Genomic DNA, 23,321 nt, shown 5'->3' with positions numbered 1-23,321 from the left:
TTCCAAAATAAAAGTTCTGTGCTAAGACCACCTAAAGATAAATTTTAAATGTTCCTATTATTAATTAGAACAGATTTCGTTTTAGCTTTTATATTTTACGTTGACATTTTATTGCTTTAAATCTCCCTAGTGCAAAAACGGTAAATTTTACCTTTTGACCTCCAGGGTCACTAAGACTAAAGGGGAATTTAGCAAGTTTACATTTTATTGAAAGTGTGATTACTGTCGATCATGTTCAGGTTCTTTTCATAATACATGAATGACTACGCATTCACTTTCAGTGCAAATGAACTCATTTGACCTTTGACCCCGAATATCTCGAAAACGCCCCAATGGCGGACTGATTACCACTCAGCATCGTATTCTACGCAAAATTTTACCCTAGAAAAGTTGGGTCTGGTTTTGTGCCCATTTGATGGACACCTCCCCCCCCCCCCCCGCGCTGAGACTCCGGTCTACATTTCATTCCGTTAAACGCACTCAAATCTCCGGATGACCTTTGTCCAGACTATTATTCGTAGAGTATTGCTCTGCAGTAGCAGCATGTTAGTCTGTGTCGACCTCAGTCAACCACCCCCATCCTACAGCAATATATGTTAAATATATGGTATATATATAATATATTTATATAATATATATATATGATTTAGTGTTGATGGTAACAGGTGCTCTAACCTACATATAATGGTAATAATAATTATATTTAACTAAAATATGTTTCAATTTCAAAGAGTCCATTAGACCAAATATACGCTAATGTTATTTTGATGGAAAGTTTGAATAACATTAATACGTAAATTAATAATGCAACAATTTAATATATGGTGTTAGTATTCTATTAGTATTCTATTATACAGGATTAACAATTATAATAGGTTTCGTGGAAAGAGGGCTGGGATCTCGAGTCGTCTAACTTATATAGCAATCTCATATATCATGTTATTGATACGTAGTCAAACGGGTCGATTTTCGGTAGAGGGGTGGGAGGGGAGGCTGTAACAGCGCCCGACAAAAGAATCTATATAACTTTGGGACCCGATCAACAATTGGCGAAATTGCTAATAACTAAAATGTTTACATTGACTAACCTCCTAGTGTACTATCCATCATTACACCTAATTATTAATTATGGTATACACACACACACACACACATCCACACACACACACACACACACCATTCTAGCGAAAGTAAACATATAATACCACAACAATCTGAATCGAAATCGGTCTATGTACAAAATAGTAACATGGCTGTGACTAGGGATTTGTTAAGGGGGTCATACATCATCGGACCTGATAAGAGCAAAATGCAGTTCATAATCAAATTCCGCCCTGGTCAAAACAATGAATAAGCTGATGGTAAAAGTAGCGCCTAGCAGTTTGAGTTTGAGAATTGCATCAACCCACCCAATGTCTGTAAAGTTAATTTTGCGGGATGGAATAATCCTCATATTTTTTCTTTTATATCTACTAAAATTTTATTTCTTTCGTCATTTGGCCACTGCCCGAAAGATTTGATGATCGCCCTAAAACAAAATGTTTTGCCCGACTTGGGTGGGGGTTGCAGCCAAAAGTCACGCCCCCTCTCTTCTTCGGTATCGTACGCCGATGTTTGTGTGTGTCTGGAACTCGGCTGGATGGTCGAGTCGCGTAACGTTTACATCACACTATGTACATTGCATAATAGAACAGGGCTGGATGATCCAGAGAAGTCAAACTTCTTTAGCAAACTTTGAATATTACGTCCTGGAAATTTAAAATAAAAACAGAACATTTACCGAGATGGGGCTGAGTGTTCAAGAGTCAAGAGGTCTATTGCTTGCACTTGAGATCCTATTTCATCGAAGCAAATCTTGTGGTTCCGATTCAACGTCTGTCTGTCTGTGCCTACATGTGCAATCCACACAGTCGTGTCATTTTCACAAACCAAAAACAACCGTTTTTGGATAACTCGTTAATAATATAGCTGCTCTACTAATAAATTATTTCCATCAAATGATTTTAATACGTACCATGAACATCACAGGGCATATATCATAAAAATGCGTTATATACATATCTATTGAAATAAACTATAACCATCATGGGTCATATATCATACAAAAACAACTATATCTTGAACAAAAAAATACTTATAAATATGTTATGTTTGCCAGCAAACATATAATTTTTACATGGGGTTTAAAATGAGAATTTAAAACCAAAATTGGTGTCATTAGCATTTCCACTTGGTATTATTCACCTGCTCGTGATTTGCACATCATTGAATTGACAACGTATCGCCAACCACACAAATGAACACTAACTGTTTACAGGCCTATTACAGAACTTTATATGAGAATGCATTCTAAAGAGTGTTTAACACTATATTAAGCTGTCTATGACCACGACTTTAATAAAGTCAAAACTCTGTGATTTAGGCTTAAATACAATTAATTTGGTTTGATCATGTGTATAATTCCGATCAGTGATGCGACAGACTCCATCCGATCAAATATCTGTTTCAGCAGATGAAGCGGGATTAGCGGCTATGTTAATTAATTCACCTTGTATGTCCGGCTTCCTGTGTTGTACGAGGGAACATACAACCAAGTATATATATCCCACACTTACTTTATTTTACAGATGTCCTTTATAAAGACTATTGGCAAGCCCACAAAACAATTTGTGGTCATTCAAGGGGTGATTGTTAGAACAAAACACGTCATCGACTATATCATTCTTGTTCGGCACTTTTCCAGGGAAATCTAGAAATAATAACTGCTGCTTATGTTGACTTCATATTGCAACTGCGGATATTCCGCCTCTTCGTTTTCGTTTTCATACGGATATGACGACATAATATGTGGCTGATTATAGCGTTCTACTTCCGATAATGTAGGATTTTCGAACTCGGTTGAACGACTTATAATAGAAACATTCGGAGTACTTTGATTTACCACAGCTGGTCTTTCCTTACGTGGAAGTTTAACCCCCATTTTAACAAATATCACAAAACATCCAAGACACACAGCACCACTAATGAGGCTGACGACGATATTGACGATATTCAAACCTTTTCTATCTCCCACGTGTGAATATTTTTTAGCTCCTTGTGGAGTGTTTAAAGTATGAATTTCATATGATGCTAAACATATTAACAAAGCGGACATGGTAAACGCAACGATTGTTAAAATAGCACACAGTCCAACCTGGAAGAATAAATATAAACATGTTATTCGCATCAATAGTAGGGTTACGTAAGGGTAATCGGTTTAAAGTTTGGATCTTGGTTAGGGTTTTGGAGACAAAGTAGGACCTGGGGCATGCGAGATAAAGAGATAGTTAAAAGGGTTCTGAAGTCCGCTCGGCACAAATCATGTAATTGCGGGACTAACACATGATTCGATTTTATTTTAATAAATCGCTTGCGTGTAGGGGTCTTTAACAGTGGAAATAAACCGGAGCCCATAGAAAACCCTAGAGGTTGGACAGGCCACCCTACTCGTTGTCACGTAAAAAGTTTGTGATCGAAAACCGGGCACTAGATTCAATGACAGACCTCATACTCTTATGATCCCAAAGACCAGGTGTAATATACTTACCACACATTTTAGTCCAGAGTGATCTAAAGTGAAACCTACTTCGCCTTTCATCATAAAAGCTCGACATCCAGAAAATAGGCACTGGAATTTATTAAAAACAACACAATACATGAGAATGGCGTCCTAATGATTCGGGGTGGGCGTCTACAGGTAGTCACGTAATATATCAAGGTAAAATATTTATGCAAAATGGTAAATCTACAGTGTCTGTGAAATTGCATGTACCTACGGTATCTTTTGTTATGCTGAAATGTCCATCCGTTTCAGATTACCTGCCAAATCCCTGGCAACAGTGGGGCGTGTAATGAACTGATGGCTAGCTGTGTACTGGAACGGGTAACAAATGGTATAGTGGAAGCTGGGCAGGAATTGGGTACATGTGGAAGCTCAAAGGATATTACCAGAGGGGGACATAACCTGCTCAAATTGTTACAGTATTTACAAAGATTAAAAAAGATCGGTATAATTAAGAATGAGTGAAATGTTGTTTAAAAAGCACGTCAGCTCCAACCGGGCTATAATTGCACCAAACATATGTATATACCCCCATATGGAAGCTGGCAGCACAATGAATATATCCAAAGGGGAACATAATAGATCTGTTACATTATTTCAATGATTCAAAAAAAAATTCATAATAGAAATATCTTTAAAATAATATTTCGTAGGTAAATGTAAATAACACACGTGGAAGCGGGCAGCACAGTTAATGTTACCAGTGGAGAGCATAGACCGTTAAGAATTGTAACATCATTTCAATGATTCAAAACACCTACTGATGAATACGTCGATGATGTTTATTGATATTTACCGTTAATCCAATGATAAGATTAGGTGTGATCCTGGAGCCGACAGATTGGCCTTGTAAAAACGTAGATTTGAAGGTAAGGATAATAAAAACTGCACTTCCCAGCATACCAACTCCTGTTAAAATCTGAATAACTCCAGTTGTTTTCATTCGACCTAAAAACGTTCTCAAGCATGTGAACTCTGGATCTAAAATGACAAAAAAAAAACAAATAACACGTACAACACCAATGTTTGCTACAAGGTGTTTAGAAATTGCTGAAAATTAGACAAAGCCACAAAGCCATGTATACAAAAGGAGAGAGAGACCCTACTACAAGCGGGGAATAGAAACCACGTCACTTGACTTAACGACAGACCTAATGATGCAACGCACACTCGTTAACCATTCGGCCACCCCCCCCCCTTACGATATCTGGAACCCAGGTATCAGAAACCAAAATAGTTTAATCGAGATGTATTACATACGAATGGGTTTATAGTTTCTTTAACTCAATGCCTTGGTCATTTTGAGACTAACATGGTAATATTTATTTCAGTGGTTACGTGTACAATATGAGACTAAACATTTAAGATAAGGAATCCGAATTTAAAAGTCACGAGGGTTGTTCTCGAAACCGGGATATCCAAGTCAGTCACCTACAGTTCGACCACCGCCGCTTATTTTAAGACTCGACTAAAATAACTTGGGTGTGAAATAAGTTTTGATAAATGTAAGGCCATATAATGAAACGCTCGTATCCTGGCAAAATTCTTCCCCTTCGTATATAGTGTATCCTACCAAAAACACATAACAATTTTGAATTCGCAGGAATAATAAACTAACCAATTGTGTTCCTAAATTTTTCAGTGCGTTTTAACCGCGGTTCATTGTTCATCTTTATAGTTTCAAGTCACTCAACTGTCCCTGGTGGTCCTATAGACTGAACTATTTATCCTGAAAGCACCAACAGCACTTGTAAGTACACCAACTGTATCTGGTCGTTCTGTAGACAGAGCTATCTATCTATATTGATTTGCATCAACAACACCCTGGAATACTAAACACAACAAAACACTGTGAATTAATGGTGTGTGGTTCTAGGCAGAAAATGTTTAATAAACATGGGCTGGCTACATCAGCACCACACATGTTTTGAGCAGTCTGGCTGCAAAAGTTCAACACAGCACCCGTGGATAGACCTCAAAAGCCATAACCAACCCACCCACTCACGCACGCGAGTCGAAGGGAGTCAGGGAATCCTGACATATTTCCGATCATGATTCAGGTTTCGCGGACGCAAGTGTTGAACGTTTGCTACGTGCCTTTGGTGAGTGGATTCTTGGTCAGACAAATGAAAAATATCAATCATAAATAAATCAATAGATCTCTCTTCCTCGAGGAGCCATAGTGGCGCATCGTTAAAACAACGCTGGCTGATTAACCATAAGTTATTCGGAATTGTCCATTCGTGGTTACCCCTTGCCAGTAGTGCAGGATTGTGATCTAGTTTTTCGCGTGGGACAAATGTTCAAGATCCCACGAGTAGATTTATATAGCGCGTTTCCGTCCTTGTTATTCTAATTAGGAGACTAAACCTTATTTCATCCCATTTCGTTTCTCCTCTGAGTCCAAGGTTTTCAATGACATTTATTAAATGAACTGGAAATACACAGAAAGTAATCCCATGGGGTAAAATTTAGACTACAATGGTGAAATATAAAATACGAAGAGACAACAATATATAGTTAATGACGACCGATCAAAGACATGTCACTAACTACCCTGATTCATGTTTGAGAATTCCAGAAATAGTCAAGGTTGATTACTGTAATTTATCACCCAATAATACATTCTACAGTAAATATCGCTTGTGTGATAAATTTCATAATCTATATCACATGCATTTGATTGGTCAGTTTATTTTCAAAGAACAGTTCATTTTTTTTTTATTAAAAGTAACTTCTTATTTTATTTAATATGAACAATTTTTATTAAATTGACTATGATGGAAACACGGGGTCAATATAAAAGACTTTGCAATGGTTGAATGGCTGTCAAAAAATGAGGTATCACTACGCCTTAATGTAATCAGGTTCAGTAAACGTGAAATATATAGTAAAGAATTATATTTATTTATTTTTGCATGTAAGAAAGGATTGGGTGATAAATAAAATATCCTACTCGTCCTTTTTGATATAAAAAAAAAACAAGTCGTAGGGAATTCTCTATATAAAACGGATTACGTGTGATAATGGCCGAGATGTTAATTATAGCATACAAAACATTTTTGTACCTAAAATCTTTAAATAATCCTATGGTCAAATGTTAAAATGTTCTCCAGAAATATCAACAATAAAAAGACACGCTGGCTACACGAGGTCATCCAGATACGAAGAGATCACGAATACTGAACAGATATCAGGCGTCATTTCCTCCCAGGGCTGTATGGTATTTTCATTCTGCGAGCAGCTAAGTATATTATTTTATTATTTCTATACATTAATATCTGCATACAACCAAGCCGTACGTGGCCGCGAGTAGGGTCGCTTGTCCAGCCTTGAGGTTTTTTTTATGATACGCCGGTTTCCGTCCACAGCTAAGACCCATAACCCCAAATGGAATGTTGAAATTTATGTAAAACTGATCAGTATTACACTGGAAGTTTTTCTTCACGTTGAACTTAGGATTGTCATGTTCATGAAACAACGCCTACGAGTTTTACAACATTATGACGCTGCTAGATTGCTTTGTAATTTCCGAACTTATAGCTACGTTATCTCTCTTTACCGCAGGGACATGATCAATAGTTTCCAATCAGAAGTTGTGACACAAACATACTCAAATCAAACATGGCGACCTTCACAGAACCCTTGTCATTTAACGAACCTTGTACTTTGCAAATCTATTATTATAGGTAGACATTCTAGCTGGAAAGTTAGAGACTGGGTATTCGCGATGACCGAGGAATCTGATAGGCTCTCAAGCTGGGTCAGTCCCCAATCCAAATTAGTGCCTAAATATGCAGGATAATACACGAAGGACTTTATAAGATGTACGGAGTTAAAGCGAGACCAAGCCTTCTATTGAGGATGAGGTATTACCCAAACAGCGCGTAATCAACCTTGACTAATTCGAAATTGACTTTACACTTTTAAAGTTAGGTCCCCTTTGGGTTATTTTATTTCTGCTTTCATGTAAAACTGATCCGTGTTACATTGGATGTTTTTTTGAGAACAATTACGTTCAGCCCAACGTACAAGACGTGTTTTGTGTGGATTAGCAATAAATAGTTATTTTAAACCACATAGTTTTGCCCTAAGCTTTTGTTTATGCGGACGTGACACTTTCCCGAAATTGGCACCAGATGGCCATGCGATAAAGTAAATGTTCAAATGCGGCTCTCATCGTAAAAACATCGAGCCGTTTGTGAGGGAATCTTAAACCATCGTTTGACCGCCTGTGGAGTTATCGTATTCCGGCAGCAAATTCGTTTGCGCGGGCAAAATCTTTTGCATGCCAAACTTTTGCTGAAAGTCCTTGCGAAGGTTGAATTCATGTGTCCATTTCGTCGCACGTAAGGCCATCCTGAGGGCATCTTGTAAAGTCGCGCCATCTTCGTTTTTACTTCGTGTGATCATCGGTGTCATTGGGTAATTGAGGTCGGGTGTTCGATCCCTGCATTGGCCGAGAAAGTTCATCCAGATTTTCCGGCGTTGTTCCCCTTGTCAGTGATGCAGGACGGAGGGCCTAACAAGGACAGCTGTCTAGTCGTTCGGATGGGACGAAAAACCGAGGTCCTGTGTACACATTGGCGTGCACGTAAAAGATCCCTTGACAGTTGGAATTCGATATAAGAGTAGGCCATAGTGCCGCTGTCCGGGCAAAATTTCCCTCATTTCGGATCAGAAAAGTAGGACGTTAAACCCCATTTCATTTCATTTCCATTGGGTAATTTGCCCCTGTGCTACTCAAATTCAGCTGTCTGCGCCGACACCGTGGTCCTATCTCGATGTCATGGTACTATATATAATACGACGGCATTGCTAGGGCTTCGCGTAGTTGTGTTGCCTTCCGAAGACAATCGGGCAGATTCTTGTTTACTTCGTACTGTCTTTTCGAGGAGAAAAATGTCAAATGACACCGGTGATTAGACGAAGGTGGCACTCTTTGACAATATACACTCACGTTGACCTTATGATGGACACCCGAATAGTTTCTTTGATTTCAGGGAAACTGGTAACATATATGGTTTGACACCTTGATCAACTTTTTTGGACGTTTTGTAACACAGCACACTTCTTGCCTTCATAGGGCTACCAATTAGCATAAAATAGCATATTTGCCCACCTCCCCCTCCCCTGATCGCAGTCAGTGAGGTATTTAATATAGTGTTTTGTGGGAGACCTTTCCTGAATGAATAAAGGCTGAATCGTGTCTTTTGCACTTCAAGAAATGTAATATATCTTCTCGTGAACACAATTATCCCGGTTTTGATATGATCAATATTTTTATTTTACAATTATGACTACACTGTATTGTTAGCTGATTGATGGGATCAGATGTATAACATGACGAAGATTATTTCCATTTTTGACTAACAAATCTAGTGAAGAGTAATATTAGACATATATTTACAAACAAAGTAAATTAATTTAATATGATGACCACAAACACACAGAGTGAAATGGGGTTCAACGTCCTACCATTTTGTATTAACCAGGCTGTTTTGGGCTATATCCCCGCTACGAAAAGGGATCACCACTTCAGTAAACACCCAGGAAAAATTCTCAGCTAACACGATGACACCTTGGCTAATCGTTATTCCCTTAGTACAATGCTCGTTTGTAAACGAGTCAAAAGTCCGGTAGTAGATAGGAACCTCTGCGTTTTTGTACCATCCGTACGACTAGAAGCTATTCCTTGCCAGGATGGCGACCCAGCACCATCGATAAAAGGAAACCATGCTTGAAATGTTCCATTAACTTTCTCGGATAACACAGGGAGTGAATCTAAAAGTACATGTTAGCGAGCGGTCGTGTTTCCCGGAACTACATAAGACTTGGTTGTCAAGAATGGACTGCTTACATGGCTAATGTCCAACTGGACGAGCTAGACTGTATTTAGTATGCAATAGGTGGATATATAAAATGATAAAGGTATTATCAGTATCCTTTATCAGTAGGGCAGGAGGTAGAATCTGGCAAGGAACAGCGCATAGTCGGTCGGATGGGACATATATCTCCGAGGTTCCATGCGGACATTGGTTTGCACGTAAAATATCTCTTGACTGTAGGAGTAGGGCGTAGTTATGCTTGCTTTCCGCGTATACGTTTCCGCATAGCACACTGCATGACCTATTTTCATTACCAATAAGGCAGGCTAGAACGTTAAAACCCATTTCATTTTATTTGTGCACATCCCTCGATATTAATAAAGAAAACACGTGTACATACCCCATTCCAAGTACTGTACATGTACTTACCTACCAGACAACACTTATAATCAACCATGTGTCCTATGTTGCTTAATACACACATACATGTATAATGCAATATAATTTTAATGATATACAGTATGCTTGATCTATGCAACATTTGACTGGGATGATATTGACGTGCTGAATACACTGTATTATTGATTTCAAATAATATTCCCGGTTGAGTTGATATTTATGTTAATATATACAACTAATATTAAAGAGCATATGCTATGATAATCTAGTTTATGCCTTTATAAATGTTTTTGTTATACCAGTCCTAAGCGCTGCTATACTCACACGACACAATGTTTTATGCTTTATGTAGATGAATAGATTTACATTACTCAGTTTAATTTGCGATGGGAATCGGGTGTTCTAGAAAGAGAAATCCTAGGATGTATCACGCGCGACGTTCGTCAGTGAACTTGCTGCAGATGTGGGTAGGCGAATTAGGTGGCCGGTCAGCGCAGTTCCCCCTGTTACTCATCATTTTACAAATTTGCACACGATAGGTGTTATATTGTACGCATGTCATATCATGTGGATTCCGAAATAAAAAAAAAAAACGATTGTTTCTGTGATACGGTTTCACAAAATTATCAACGTTCTGTTACCAGGATTGAGACAAGATTTTTGACTAAGAGTCAATTACGCCGTGCTTCAGTTTTTTCTTGCGGATTTCGAGTCAGTAATCAAATTATGTAGGTTAATGATGCATTTTGATTACTATTGCCATGGTTTACAAATAGTGACCTCAGGATGAGAAGTTATCTTGGTATTTCTGTGTGTATAAGAAAGGGTTGATTTAGCATCTCATGAACCAAATACGACCAAAGACTAAAATAATTAAAGTCTACAATTTGAAATGTGAAAGCGCTGTACAGTAGGAAATGGTAACTGTTACTAAGCAATTGTGATTGGCTGTGAACATCTTTGAAATATTATTATATTGTACATTTTCACCCCAAAAGGCCTAATTAAAATTTGTATATTTAAGTATTATAACTACTGTTCTCTTGATAATCAAATAAGCAATATAGTAATTAGAATTGTTTACGGTGGTGGGGATTTAACGACTTTACGTAATGGTAGTAGCGAGGCAACTGGTAGGTTTGTTTCTATAAATTTGGGGACTTATATTAACCCGTCGTTATATTAATATATCTAATTATTATTACAATTACTATTACAAGCGTAAGTTCATGGGCATCAGAACCTCTCTGAGTTACCGATATTTCACACACACACACACACGCGCACACAATAACACCTTCTCCAATATTCTGAACACTGAACTACAGGAGAAGTGCTAGATCATGGGCATAAGAACTTCTCCAAGTTATGGAGACTTATAGGGGGTTAATATCATCCACAAACACACGGCACGCCTTCCTCTAATATACTGAACAGGAATTCAATTGCATATTGAATTAGTGTACCGTGCCCCTGTGTGCTATTCATAACGCGCGTTTGTTTAAGTGTACGCTTATTTTTTCTTTTATTTTTGGATGCATATTGTAAAAAGAGTGGCGGGGGGAGATATGCTAGCACAACACGTTTATTAAATGTACAACTACGTTTTACATAGACGTACACGACCTGTATAGACCTCAATAGAACTTTACTGATACCCCCACCCGCCCTGTATTCCGCGGCCTATATTTTCAAACACTACTGTAAGTGGTGTTTTCTAGAGTATATCCTGATGAACATGGTAGCTTTTGTAGCATATCGTGATGTTGGCAGTCTTACCAATTTATCAAAACTACGTAAATTCAACATTAAACAGGGCCCCCAAACTACGTGAGAACATTGACTTCTCTGGGGGGGGGGGGAGGGGCACTACATTTTTTAAAAATAATAATGTATGTGTGGGAGAGTTGAGACTGTGATAGAACAGATGTTTCATTCAATAGACAGTTTATATTAAAATCTATCGCATGATATAAGATATAAATGATAGAGTGTAACAAATAACCTATTTAAATGTCAGGGTGATAGACTGACTTGATGTTCAGTTAAAGATACATCGTAAATAATTCATAATAAGTCGGTCGTCGCTGTTAAGGTTACATTCAATGTAACCAAACGGCATTTCCTCGATAAATTCAGGCGTTTTATAAATTCATACTGGAACATGAGAAAAAGTGGGATAGATTATCTTTTACCAATATCTAGTATTATAATAGATTTAACAATGTACAAAGCGAAGGTCATAAAATCTACAATTGTCCTTTAAAGTAGCTAAGTTTCTAACTCAATATCATCCAAAGTCTTCCACATCGAAAACACGAATTATTTCTCAATTTAAATCAACATCGATGTTGTGATCTTATCGGGAAAAGGTGGGCTTGCGATATACAATATTCAAGACAAAATAAACATTTTAAAATTGGTACACGAATCGTGTACCATAATGCGTTTCAGCGCCATTTGTAACAAAGGACTCGAAGAACGAGGCTAGATATATTCTACAAGTCATGTCAAACGGTCACCTCATATTCTTATCTGGAGAGCATGCGCAGTAAATACTATCGGTGTAGACTCGAGTAACCAGACGCTAGAGATTTTCATTCGATTGAGACTTTTGGCGTATTACGCCGAATATAATTGTTTTGAAATTAGAGTAAAAACGGAAACCACTGAATGTAAATCAGTTTATATACATTCATATTACATTATAATATGCGTTGCGACCCAATTGTGGCAGTTTCTCGGCCCCAAATATTAGCGATTTGGCTCCTTTAAGTATGCAATTCAAACATCATTATATAAAATAACAGAAATAGGAAAATTTTGCCCCGACATTGGTTCTACGACCTACTTATATTTCGAAGGTATTTTACGCTCAAGCCAACCAGTACACGTTGCACCACTGACATCGGGGGTGGGGCACATTATTTGATTTCATTTCATTTCATTTTCAATACCATGAACCTGGGGTAAAATATTGTAATGTTTATGATATATTAAATACACTTACTTCATCCTGTAACCGTCCAGACAAACCGTTCAATAACTCATCCACTACGGACGTGATAACGACCAGACAAACCGTTCAATAACGCGTTCACGCCGGACGTGATATCTTGGATAATATTGTTGTAACCATAAGTGCGCGAATAACATAACGACATCATCCAGGTATAACAAAACTGAACACAACAAAATTGGTTAATGTTTTAGATTGTATGTTTTTAGTAAATACAAAATCGATAACCCACTTACTCTACGTTTACATTTCTCTATTTCAACCAATATTGGCTGGTTTATTAGGTTGAAACAGCTGTTGATGACAGATTTTACAATTATTGTTGTGAGCGATACACTAATAATAGTGTTAGTTAGGTTATAAATCATGAATACGAATTTATTTATCTGAATGAGTCATTACTTAAAGGAACTAAATCGCTATTCTTTGGCACCGAGAAATGAACACAAATGGGTCGCGACGCATATAATAATGTAATATGAATGTTTATAAACTGATTTACATTCAATCGTTTTTACTCTAATTTCTGGTTATTCCAGTCTACTCTAGTAGTCATCCATTGTGGGAAATGTTTAGCCCCGTTCATCCAGTCATTTCATTACCAATGACCCTCGAAAGCATTCTGGCTTGTCATTCATGGTGTGCCTAGTTTAAAATTTAGACTGTGTCTTAAATAATGAATATCAGAAGCCCAACTTTTCACGGTAAGGTAACAACATCAATGTTGATTTAAATTGACCAAAAAGTCGTGTTTGCAATGCCGAAGACTGTGGATGATACTGAGTTAAATACTTAAAAATACATCATAGGAGATTAGATAAAGAGCTGGCGGTTCTCACTATAATAGTTAAAAACTATATAATGTAAAGCCAATTTGTTGAAAATTTCAGTCAAATTGATCAACTATGAACCGATAATTAAGCGATTGAAATTTCGGCCTAGCCTCGATCATCATTACTAAAGTCGATACGATAAAAAACATAGTCTCGATTATCCATTTCATGATTAAATCATGTATACCATTCTGCACGCAGAGAACTGTCTACCTTGAGAATAGATCTCAGCCCAGTAAATATCATAGGCTAGCGATGACATCAAGCGTTGATTATGGTCTGGATAAGTTAATTAATGTCTAATTAATAATTTAGATAACATTTCAGGCCTAATGAAATACCTTTAATAGGCAGACTTAGCTCGTGCATAATGTATGTTTAATAGCTACTTTAACTTGTATACCATTCTGCACGCAGAGAACTGTCTACCTTGAGAATAGATCTCAGCCCAGTAAATATCATAGGCTAGCGATGACATCAAGCGTTGATTATGGTCTGGATAAGTTAATTAATGTCTAATTAATAATTTAGATAACATTTCAGGCCTAAAGAAATACCTTTAATAGGCAGACTTAGCTCGTGCATAATGTATGTTTAATAGCTACTTTAACTTGTATACCATTCTGCACGCAGAGAACTGTCTACCTTGAGAATAGATCTCAGCCCCTAATGACTGTCATGTTAAAAAAATCAGTACACCATTTTGTAACTCGGAGGGTAGCGATATGCGTAAACAATAATATCAAGTAAAGCCTCCACCAACATCTGGATATGTTATATCATGACTAATAGTGTCAAGTATTTAGTTTATATAAAGATATATATTGATCGTGCCTAGAACATATGTCAACACATATTGTTATAGTCCATATTACATCTAACCTCCTGGGTTTTTTCTGGAACCCCCGGTTTTCTCCCACTGCCAAAGACCTATACGTGCAAACGAATAATCAAAAAAAAAACTGTACCATGTTAGTCTTGAAATGATCTAGTTTATGTCGAGTGGGCATTGAAAATCACAATATTACTCTTTTCGTAGACTTATGTATTTTTAGGAAGATATTGAGTTTTATGGATAAGGACATACACCATTGATTACTCTTATATTGAAATTTGTCAAGGGTTCTTTTACGTGCAGACTATAATGTACACTTCACCTTGCATTTTCGTTCCATCCGAACGACTAGACGGTTGTCCTTGTCAGACCCTCCGCCATCCACCGCTGACCACGAGAAACCACACCGGAGAATTCAGAGGAATGTTCCAAGCTAAAACCCAGTACGAAGAAAATGAGACCTCCAGAGCGAGCCAGCGTCTTACCTCATTATGTATTTCTTGTTTTGTCAACACGGTTAATAGGACAAATTTATCGTTGAACTTTATCAAATATTACAATTTTATTTCTTGTATCAGCAAATTGTCTTTATTACATCTACTTTAATATTAATAAAACAACTGTGATATTAATTCTGACATTTAGAACGATCCCTGTATCGACATTTACTGTAATCATTCTATTGTAGACCTTTATTGCCTAATGTACGGGTTCGATAGTCAACCAACAAGTAAAGAATATAAATAATGACTAAAAAATTCAATGGAGGGAGGTTAATCTACTCTTGAAATTTGAAGATAGAAAATATGTATAGAAGCACAGAGTTACGACAAAATCCATATCTATACATGATAAATACTATAACAAGAACAGGTGGTGAGCTGTGGACAATTCAACCCAGTCAGCTTTAAACAGGTATAGATCAACGGAACCTAGATCAGCACTGGTACCTTGTGGACGATCTTCGTGAAAAATGTCTCTACTCATAGCAATTGCCGCTTACGGGAACGGATGTAATAATAACAAAATCACATATTCATATAATTATTGCAACTGCCAAATGCTTCGTAACATCTTCGCATTGATTATTTCTTGCCTTCTTGCCTTCGTGCTGTTCACACATAGCTTAGCGAAACCGCAGCGGGGCAGGTTATAGAACGGGAGCCCAGGGGGTTAACCTTGCTGAAAAGTGTAACAATTTTCTTCTATATGGTATCAATGCATGTATATCTGGTATCATCAGAATGTAAGTCTGTCGGGTATCTGGTGGTGGGTGTGGTATTCCACGCCCAAAATGCCATGCCCCCAACTAGGCTAGATTAGCCCAAAAGTGTGCCACATGAAAATCGTACAGCAGTGGTGTACCGTACATCTTCAGGTGTTACAAAAACACTCTAACAGACATTTGTAGTGGTTGGTTACCCCTGACAGAGCTATGTAATTGTCAGACATTTGTAGTGGTAGAGTATCCCTGACAAGAGTTAGGCTAGGCTAGGCTAGGCTAGATTAGTTGAAATCTGTACCACCTAAAACAGCTTTGGAGTTGTTCAGTACCACTATAGAAATCATGAATGACCACTGGTCAGACTGAAGACTAAGACTAGAAAGCTGGTTAAAAATATAAATATTTCTAATAAATCTAGAACATTATATGACTATTATCTCGACAGCACCCTTTTCCACGGGATAGTGGACAAAACATCATCGACGGGTACCAGCACTATACATTTAATTAATAGAGAGACACAGGAATCTGTCAATGCGATTTGACAAAATTAAATAGGAAAAATCGACTAAAAAGGAAGACCTCAAAAGCATTGATTCGTTCGATACCTAATAATAATAAAGTTTTGGCAAATATAATACTGGTTGTAAGTCCCAACCTCGTGAGGAAGAAGTAATTTTGTATGTCGAAAATCAAAGATACACTTCCGAATGCCATAATTTGGTCATATAACTAAAAAAGAAACTTTAACGTTTCCGATAGGAACGTCAACGCGGTTATAACCGCATGTTTGGCTGTCGCGGGACTCAAACCTATTTACACTCCAACAAATACTGCAGTTCAAAGAATATCATGTAAGCGCGTCGGAGTATCTTTAAACTTTAAAACATATCTCGAAAACCGTAAAGTCAGCGAAAAGCACCATTTTATATACAAACGAAAATACTAAATTTGGCTCCAAATTCGCTACATATGCAATAACCGCTGACTCGACTTATAATTATACCCCACTTATTATTTGCGCAAACTATATCTTACAACTTTAAATTAAATTTTGACAGATCTTGATTATACACCTGGGTCATTTAGTAAATCCGTAATTTTCGAAATTAGAAATATTATGTCCGACAGAGACAGCACCGAAAAGCTTTTTAACACTCTATTTACATAGTACAGGGGCAATATTTGTTTTAAATTAGTAGACAAGTGGTCAGATTTAACAGATTCAGAGGGAAATATTGACTTCAATATAAATCATTTCTTTTACGGTCTTCATGTATTGATTGGTTTGGCCGATGAAAGTGCGTCTCACTTTGAGGAACTGTATTCGGTCCAAATGTTTAAAAGCGCTTCTTCATTTTTGCCAAATGAACCTGGGTGTGTTCGATTGAGTGGGGACGAACAGTCGGTTTTAAGTTATATCTAAAGTACAGCTAACGCCATTTCATGGTAGCTGGTTTAATATTATTTTCCACAATGTCGCATATAAAAAATTTTCTTACTGATTTTGAAACAGAAAACAGATTGACACAAAGCATATTTTATAAGATATTAAAATTCCGTTATTTCATATTGAGTGGCGGGCTTTGGGCTTGATAGATATATTAATTAGTGCCCCACCGTGGCGCATATTAGAAAGCGGCATAAATGTTCTTGACATGAAAACTATTTATCAAAAATTACATGATTTTTTTTGGAAAACCCGAATATTCGAAACTTTGTTGAAGGTAAATCACACCGATTTGAATCTCTGATTAAAATTGAAAATTATTCGGTCTTTGCTAACCTGACGAAATTTAATTCTGATTTAAATCTTAATTCAACCCCGATCCATGTTTTAGAAGTCTTTTCCGAGTTTAAAAAGTACATTGCGCTGATTACCTTACATTTGAATTTATTTATCTTTGAGAAAACCTGTATTTCTGTCTTATAATAGCTGACATGATAATATTGACTCTTTTATAAAAAAAAATATCTGCCTAGAGAGATGTTATACTGTACATATAAATGTATATGATTTAAGGGTGTTGCAATAGACGACATACGGTTACGAAATAAGATCTAACATACAGGCATATTGATTCAGAAGGCGTTGGTTTTAGCTAACGTGTTTTAGTTAATGTTATCGATCGCTTTCAGTCCCTGCATAAAGTTATAGTGAATGCATATTAAAATAATCAGCATATTTATTCTTGTATAAATGCTATCATATAAGAAGGAACGTGATCCCGATTTTGAATTTGTTCTTAATTATGTATCTTCTAGTCTGTATTCACTTATCCAAACACAACTTCAAAATGTTAATGCACGTCTTAAATCTGTTCATAACTTGATCAGCTATTGCATGTTTAATCATACAGATTGATTAAAATAGTCTGTCATCATTTACTTAATGCTCTAATTGTTCCATGAAACTTTTCTTGAATCAAATTTAAATTTATAAAGTAAATACCAATATAAATAGACCTATTTGTCTGTGGGTTTATAGAACATATAAATGCATTGGTCTAATATATCTACAAAAAAATGAAATAAATTTAAATGCATATATTTAAACCAACTTGGGCTTTAAACATTAAACACACGGGAATAACCGATCCAATCCTTGTCTGTGATATCACCCTGGTTGGAAGTGGACATAAAACTCCAGGAACGAACGGCTGATCAAAAATTGAGCTGTGTCGCGCATGCTTGGACACCTGAGATTCAATCGAATCTTGGAGCAGATTTCGTCAGATAGCAAATCACGATTTGAAAAGGTTGGTCATTACCATGAAATAATATCCCGACATTTTTAATGTCGTGGCGTCGGGTTATTGGGTTGTCGCCTTATGAAGGTCGACATCACGACATGATACCAATCAGTCACCATATTGAAACAACTAACTCCCTCGTCCAGTATCAGTATATTGCGTAATACCTCGCTCTCTACCATTAAACCACACTTGTATTGCAACAAGTACCAGCTCTTGTTCATTAAGAACCAACCCTGGGTGTTTAATTAATTAAGAAATGATAAAAGTACAATATTTATAATTTATTTAGACCTTTAAACAAACGTCAAATTGTTGCAGTTTCTCGGCCCCAAATATTAGCTATTTGGCTCCTTTAAGTATGCAATTCAAACATCATTATATAAAATAACAGAAATAGGAAAATTTTGCCCCGACATTGGTTCTACGACCTACTTATATTTCGAAGGTATTTTACGCTCAAGCCAACCAGTACACGTTGCACCACTGACATCGGGGGTGGGGCACATTATTTGATTTCATTTCATTTCATTTTCAATACCATAAACCTGGGGTAAAATATTGTAATGTTTATGATATATTAAATACACTTACTTCATCCTGTAACCGTCCAGACAAACCGTTCAATAACTCATCCACTACGGACGTGATAACGACCAGACAAACCGTTCAATATCGCGTTCACGCCGGACGTGATATCTTGGATAATATTGTTGTAACCATAAGCGCGCGAATAACATAACGACATCATCCAGGTATAACAAAACTGAACACAACAAAATTGGTTAATGTTTTAGATTGTATGTTTTTAGTAAATACAAAATCGATAACCCACTTACTCTACGTTTACATTTCTCTATTTCAACCAATATTGGCTGGTTTATTAGGTTGAAACAGCTGTTGATGACAGATTTTACAATAATTGTTGTGAGCGATACACTAATAATAGTGTTAGTTAGGTTATAAATCATAAATACGAATTTATTTATCTGAATGAGTCATTACTTAAAGGAACTAAATCGCTATTCTTTGGCACCGAGAAATGAACACAAATGGGTCGCGACGCATATAATAATGTAATATGAATGTTTATAAACTGATTTACATTCAATCGTTTTTACTCTAATTTCTGGTTATTCCAGTCTACTCTAGTAGTCATCCATTGTGGGAAATGTTTAGCCCCGTTCATCCAGTCATTTCATTACCAATGACCCTCGAAAGGATTCTGGCTTGTCATTCATGGTGTGCCTAGTTTAAAATTTAGACTGTGTCTTAAATAATGAATATCAGAAGCCCAACTTTTCACGGTAAGGTAACAACATCAATGTTGATTTAAATTGACCAAAAAGTCGTGTTTGCAATGCCGAAGACTGTGGATGATACTGAGTTAAATACTTAAAAATACATCATAGGAGATTAGATAAAGAGCTGGCGGTTCTCACTATAATAGTTAAAAACTATATAATGTAAAGCCAATTTGTTGAAAATTTCAGTCAAATTGATCAACTATGAACCGATAATTAAGCGATTGAAATTTCGGCCTAGCCTCGATCATCATTACTAAAGTCGATACGATAAAAAACATAGTCTCGATTATCCATTTCATGATTAAATCATAAATGAAAGTTGAGCCACAAATGGAATCATAATCCAGTAAATATCATAGGCTAGCGATGACATCAAGCGTTGATTATGGTCTGGATAAGTTAATTAATGTCTAATTAATAATTTAGATAACATTTCAGGCCTAAAGAAATACCTTTAATAGGTAGACTTAGCTCGTGCATAATGTATGTTTAATAGCTACTTTAACTTGTATACCATTCTGCACGCAGAGAACTGTCTACCTTGAGAATAGATCTCAGCCCAGTAAATATCATAGGCTAGCGATGACATCAAGCGTTGATTATGGTCTGGATAAGTTAATTAATGTCTAATTTATAATTTAGATAACATTTCAGGCCTAAAGAAATACCTTTAATAGGCAGACTTAGCTCGTGCATAATGTATGTTTAATAGCTACTTTAACTTGTATACCATTCTGCACGCAGAGAACTGTCTACCTTGAGAATAGATCTCAGCCCCTAATGACTGTCATGTTCAAAAATCAGTACACCATTTTGTAACTCGGAGGGTAGCGATATGCGTAAACAATAATATCAAGTAAAGCCTCCACCAACATCTGGATAGGTTATATCATGACTAATAGTGTCAAGTATTTAGTTTATATAAAGATATATATTGATCGTGCCTAGAACATATGTCAACACATATTGTTATAGTCCATATTACATCTAAACACATATCCCAACCTCCTGGGTTTTCTCTGGAACCCCCGGTTTTCTCCCACTGCCAAAGACCTATACGTGCAAACGAATAATCAAAAAAAAAAAAAAAAAACTGTACCATGTTAGTCTTGAAATGATCTAGTTTATGTCGAGTGGGCATTGAAATCACAATATTACTCTTTTCGTAGACTTATGTATTTTTAGGAAGATATTGAATTTTATGGAGAAGGACATACACCATTGATTACTCTTATATTGAAATTTGTCAAGGGTTCTTTTACGTGCAGACTATAATGTACACTTCACCTTGCATTTTCGTTCCATCCGAACGACTAGACGGTTGTCCTTGTCAGACCCTCCGCCATCCACCGCTGACCACGAGAAACCACACCGGAGAATTCAGAGGAATGTTCCAAGCTAAAACCCAGTACGAAGAAAATGAGACCTCCAGAGCGAGCCAGCGTCTTACCTCATTATGTATTTCTTGTTTTGTCAACACGGTTAATAGGACAAATTTATCGTTGAACTTTATCAAATATTACAATTTTATTTCTTGTATCAGCAAATTGTCTTTATTACATCTACTTTAATATTAATAAAAACAACTGTGATATTAATTCTGACATTTAGAACGATCCCTGTATCGACATTTACTGTGATCATTCTATTGTAGACCTTTATTGCCTAATGTACGGGTTCGATAGTCAACCAACAAGTAAAGAACATAAATAATGACTAAAGAATTCAATGGAGGGAGGTTAATCTACTCTTGAAATTTGAAGATAGAAAATATGTATAGAAGCACAGAGTTACGACAAAATCCATATCTATACATGATAAATACTATAACAAGAACAAGTGGTGAGTTGTGGACAATTCAAACCAGTCAGCTTTAAACAGGTATAGATCAACGGAACCTAGATCAGCACCGGTACCTTGTTGACGATCTTCGTGAAAAATGTCTCTAATCATAGCAATTGCCGCTTACGGGAACGGATGTAATAATAACAAAATCACATATTCATATAATTATTGCAACTGCCAAATGCTTCGTAACAGCTTCGCATTGATTATTTCTTGCCTTCTCGCCTTCGTGCTGTTCACACATAGCTTAGCGAAACCGCAGCGGGGCAGGTTATAGAACGGGAGCCCAGGGGGTTAACCTTGCTGAAAAGTGTAACAATTTTCTTCTATATGGTATCAATGCATGTATATCTGGTATCATCAGAATGTAAGTCTGTCGGGTTTCTGCTGGTGGGTGTGGTATTCCACGCCCAAAATGCCATGCCCCCAACTAGGCTAGATTAGCCCAAAAGTGTACCACATGAAAATCGTACAGCAGTGGTGTACCGTACATCTTCAGGTGTTACAAAATCACTCTAACAGACATTTGTAGTGGTTGGTAATTGTAATTGTCAGACATTTGTAGTGGTAGAGTATCCCTGACAAGAGTTATCTAATTTCCAGTTCACAGCTAGGCTAGATTAGTTGAAATCTGTACCACCTAAAACAGCTTTGGAGTTGTTCAGTACCACTATAGAAATCATGAATGACCACTGGTCAGACTGAAGACAAAGACTAGAAAGCTGGTTAAAAATATAAATATTTTTAATAAATCTAGAACATTATATGACTATTATCTCGACAGCACCCTTTTCCACGGGATAGTGGACAAAACATCATCGGCGGGTACCAGCACTATACATTTAATTAATAGAGAGACACAGGAATCTGTCAATGCGATTTGACCAAAGTAAATAGGAAAAATCGACTAAAAAGGAAGACCTCAAAAGCATTGATTCGTTCGATACCTAATAATAATAAAGTTTTGGCAAATAAAATACTGGTTGTAAGTCCCAACCTCGTGAGGAAGAAGTAATTTTGTATGTCGAAAATCAAAGATACACTTCCGAATGCCATAATTTGGTCATATAACTAAAAAAGAAACTTTAACGTTTCCGATAGGAACGTCAACGCGGTTTTTACCGCATGTTTGGCTGTCGCGGGACTCAAACCTATTTACACTCCAACAAATACTGCAGTTCAAAGAATATCATGTAAGCGCGTCGGAGTATCTTTAAACTTTAAAACATATCTCGAAAACCGTAAAGTCAGCGAAAAGCACCATTTTATATACAAACGAAAATACTAAATTTGGCTCCAAATTCGCTACTTATGCAATAACCGCTGACTCGACTTATAATTATACCCCACTTATTATTTGCGCAAACTATATCTTACAACTTTAAATGAAATTTTGACAGATCTTGATTATACACCTGGGTCATTTAGTAAATCCGTAATTTTCGAAATTAGAAATATTATGTCCGACAGAGACAGCACCGAAAAGCTTTTTAACACTCTATTTACATAGTACAGGGGCAATATTTGTTCTAAATTAGTAGACAACTGGTCAGATTTAACAGATTCAGAGGGAAATATTGACTTCAATATAAATCATTTCTTTTACGGTCTTCATGTATTGATTGGTTTGGCCGATGAAAGTGCGTCTCACTTTGAGGAACTGTATTCGGTCAAAA

At 36.7% G+C, this 23,321-nt stretch overlaps 1 long non-coding RNA gene across 3 annotated transcripts; it reads right to left on the bottom strand.

Annotated features, from left to right (window-relative positions):
- Nucleotides 1-1,984: 1,984 nt before the first annotated feature.
- LOC126816728 (uncharacterized) lies at nucleotides 1,985-13,102 on the bottom strand. 3 transcript variants are annotated; one of them, XR_007678547.2, is made up of 5 exons: nucleotides 13,084-13,102; nucleotides 5,220-5,433; nucleotides 4,398-4,582; nucleotides 3,587-3,667; nucleotides 1,985-3,193 (listed from the first exon to the last, which is right to left on the bottom strand). It is a non-coding gene; the product is annotated as an uncharacterized LOC126816728 (long non-coding RNA). The 3 variants fall into 3 exon arrangements; XR_007678530.2 differs by lacking the exon at nucleotides 13,084-13,102 and adding an exon at nucleotides 12,839-13,015; XR_007678539.2 differs by lacking the exon at nucleotides 13,084-13,102 and adding an exon at nucleotides 9,859-9,922.
- Nucleotides 13,103-23,321: the final 10,219 nt, after the last annotated feature.

This window comes from Patella vulgata, chromosome 1 (genome assembly GCF_932274485.2).
Source record: "Patella vulgata chromosome 1, xgPatVulg1.2, whole genome shotgun sequence".
Taxonomy (NCBI): domain Eukaryota; kingdom Metazoa; phylum Mollusca; class Gastropoda; family Patellidae; genus Patella; species Patella vulgata.
This window is presented reverse-complemented; position numbering and strand designations above follow the sequence as displayed.